Below are 3,427 nucleotides of genomic sequence, written 5' to 3' on the forward strand. Positions count from 1 at the left end.
CACTCATCTGAACAACGACCTCGGGTGGTACTGGCCCATCCTGACCACCCTCTCCTGATCCTGATCCCGAACCGGATCCTGCCCCAATACGTCTCGTGATCGCCATACTGAAAAATACACCATAAGATCCTCAGAAACCTCGCATCACCACCGAGAACGACTCTCTAATCAACAACCCAGTGGTTGTGACTTCCTTGACACACGTATGGATCATTTGCTTTCAGTAGTACGGGACCATACTACCTTCCACATCAACCCATATTTGTCTCAAGTATCACCACAACACCTGATATGTGCATAATTAGTTCATATTAAGTATACATTTTTATTCATTTATTAGCTAAATTATTGCATTTTATGGACAAAAGGTACTTAAAAGTGTTTGAATTATATTTTCAGTCCAAAAATGAAGCTCGGAAGCGAAAGGAAGCGGGAGAAACAGTTAGAAGTTCGAGAATGGAACAAAGAAGAAAAACATTGAAAATAGCACCTACTCGGCGAGTCCAATCGAAGAATCGAGAAGATAAAGACTCGGGATCCCAGAGAGTTATCACAATACGGGGAATGTGAGATGGACTCGACGAGTCGCCACCTGACTCGACGAGTCGATTCGTCTATATAAAGATAACTCCACAGAACGATAAGGAGGAATTCTGGGACGATTCAGAAGAGTTTTGCTGCGATTGAGAAGTCAGAAAAACCCTAGAAGACGAAGTCATAAGCTAGAATTCAATCCCGAAGGAGAATTGAGGCAAATTTCATCATTCCACTTAATCTTTTGTTTTGTCATTATGGTTAAACAATTAGACTCTGTTTGTTTGCTGTTATTTACTTCAATTATGAGCTAAAACCTTTAGACTTCTGTTTGGGGATAAAAAATTGATAATATGGTTTGATTGTTGGTAGGATTAATTCTAAGTTGGTGAATTTTGTTATTTTAGCTTGCTAAAGAACCTTGTGTGTGAATAATAATTAATTTTCTGTTAATAGGGAGATAATTGATTAGCATGAACATCTATTGATTATCAATCTCATATGCTTTGTGATCACTATTGTCATATGTCTAGTATTAATGAACATGAAACTAGAGTTAATAAGAAAATTGAGTAAATTCATGTGCAAGCTTGTGAGATGACCATCAAACAAGAAGTTAATTAAAAGAATAAATTAGTTAACTATTGCAAGTCTAACTTAACCCGAATAATTAATCTAGTAGATTTAATTAAACTAGACAACTGGCCACAGTTTAAGTTAGTTTGTTTGCTAAGGATTAGTGTAGTGAATGCGAAACTAATCACTTGAATCGGTAACCGACAAAAGGATTAATCCATTGCACCATTACCTTGTAATCAACCATAGGATCAATTGAGTTGAACTAAACAGAAGTTCCTTCCCGCTATTGAATTTAGTTAGTTCTTTGCTTTCTAGTTTTTAAGTAAGTAATAGTTAGTAAGTTTCTAGTCTTGTAAAACCAGAGAAAATCCCTACTTATTAATTAATTTAGATAAAATTAGTTTTTAGTTTTAATTTGCCGTTCCCTGTGTTCGATACCCTACTTATTCAACTATACCACAATTGATAGGTTCACTGCCTTTTGTGTGTTATTTTATAATTAAAAGTAGGTTTAAAACTAAGTGAGTTTGCACACATCAAGTTTTTGGCGCCGTTGCCGGGGAACGGTTCTAAAATTAACATTAAATTCTAGTTTAATCGATCCTTTGTGTGGGATTTATCTTGCACAAAGTTATTTACAAAGTTATTCAGTAAGTAGAATTAGTTTCAATAAAATTTCGTTTTTAGAATAACTAGAAAATTTTCTTTCTGTTTTTACCTTGAACTCGCCGAGTGCATTCGTGCCGACTCGGCGAGTACCTCGTTGTTTCAGTTTTATTTTTTTATTTCGTTATTGTTCTTTTTACGCGTTTTTTTTGTTTCGTTTACAGTTGTTTCATGACCCGAGGATCTGATACACCTCTAGTCCCTCCTCTTGAAGACCCGGAATCCGCACTAAGAAGGAGCAAAGGCAAAACCGTTGGAGAATCCACTTCTTCAAAGAACTCACCACTCAAAAACTTAAAGTCCGTTTTCAGCAAGAAGAGGAGCAGCAAAACAGGAGCATCCAGTGCCTCGTTGACAATTGAAGAACCAATTCATGAAGATATCGAGTACGAGACCGAGGAAGAAGAAGAACCCACAACGAGCACGACTCCGGGTTGGAAGACGATTTAGCTATCACTATGGCTAATATCGATGAAGTCCCCATGGGGGAATGGAAGAAGAGGATGCGCGATGACACCGGCCCGGGACTTGTGCAGCCCGCAATTCCCGCGACCGCTACTTTCGAACTAAAAGGCCATATTCTCGCTCAACTCAAGGAGATTCCTTTTTACGGGAAGGATCACGAAGACGCCTACAAGCACTTGGATGAAGTGAATGATGTAGCCGACTACTTCAACGTACCGAATGTTCCACGTGAGACCCAGCTTCTCCGCATGCTTCCAGTCATGTTTAAAGGAGCCGCAAAGGATTGGATAAAGTCACTTCCTCCCGGACCGGTCACCACGTGGGCCAAGATGAAAGAAGAATTCATAGACCATTTTTGCCCGCCCTCCAAAATAGCCAAGCTAAAGAAAGCCATTGCCAACTTTGAGCAACAACCCGGAGAATCTCTTTATGAAGCTTGGGAAAGGTACAAGAGCTTGCTTAGAAATTGCCCACACCATGACCTCAATAGCCAACAAGAGGTCTCCATTTTCTATGATGGAGTCAATGTCACCACAAGGCAATTGCTCGATTCTCAAGGCCCGCTCACGAAGAAGGCGCCCCCGGTAATTAAGGAGTTAATCGAAGAATTCTCTAAACACTCTAGAGAATACCACAATCCAAGAAACGAAGTAAGTCGGGGAGTAGTGAACTCGGCAAATGATAGCATGGCGGCGGTGATAGCTAAGCTTGATAGTCTAGATAGAAGAATGACAAAAATGGATCAAACAATCCATGCTATTAGGGTGGGATGTGAAAATTGTAGAGGGCCCCATCTCACAAAGGATTGTGATTTGGATGAGAATGGAAATAAGAAAGCTCAAGTCTTCTATTCAAGTGGCGATCGATACGACGAAAATTGGCGGAAACCTAAGAAGGAATGGCTCCCATACGAAGAGTATAAGAAGGCTAAGGAGGAGAAATACAAGCAGAAGGAGAGGGGATTATATCAAAAGGAAGAACCGGTAGAAAAGAAAGCCGATTTAGAAGAATTATTCACTAGATTCATAGCCGCGTCCAAAAAGAGACACAATGATCACGATGCTGCAATACACGAGACCAGAAATATGCTAAGGAATCAGCAGGCATCCATTCTCAACATTGAGAAACAGCTGGGACAGCTTGCGCATCAAGTGGATGATAGAAGACCGGGTCAACTTCCAAG

General features: G+C 39.9%; 1 non-coding gene across 1 annotated transcript; it reads right to left on the bottom strand.

The window, feature by feature from the left end:
- Positions 1-2,621: 2,621 nt before the first annotated feature.
- LOC145141776 (small nucleolar RNA R71) lies at positions 2,622-2,728 on the bottom strand. The gene has a single exon (XR_013722971.1). It is a non-coding gene; the product is annotated as a small nucleolar RNA R71 (small nucleolar RNA).
- Between the last annotated feature and the right edge of the window lie 699 nt (positions 2,729-3,427).

This window comes from Lactuca virosa, chromosome 9 (assembly GCF_052849685.1).
Source record: "Lactuca virosa cultivar CGN04683 chromosome 9, Lactuca_virosa_CGN04683_v6, whole genome shotgun sequence".
Taxonomy (NCBI): Eukaryota; Viridiplantae; Streptophyta; class Magnoliopsida; order Asterales; family Asteraceae; genus Lactuca; species Lactuca virosa.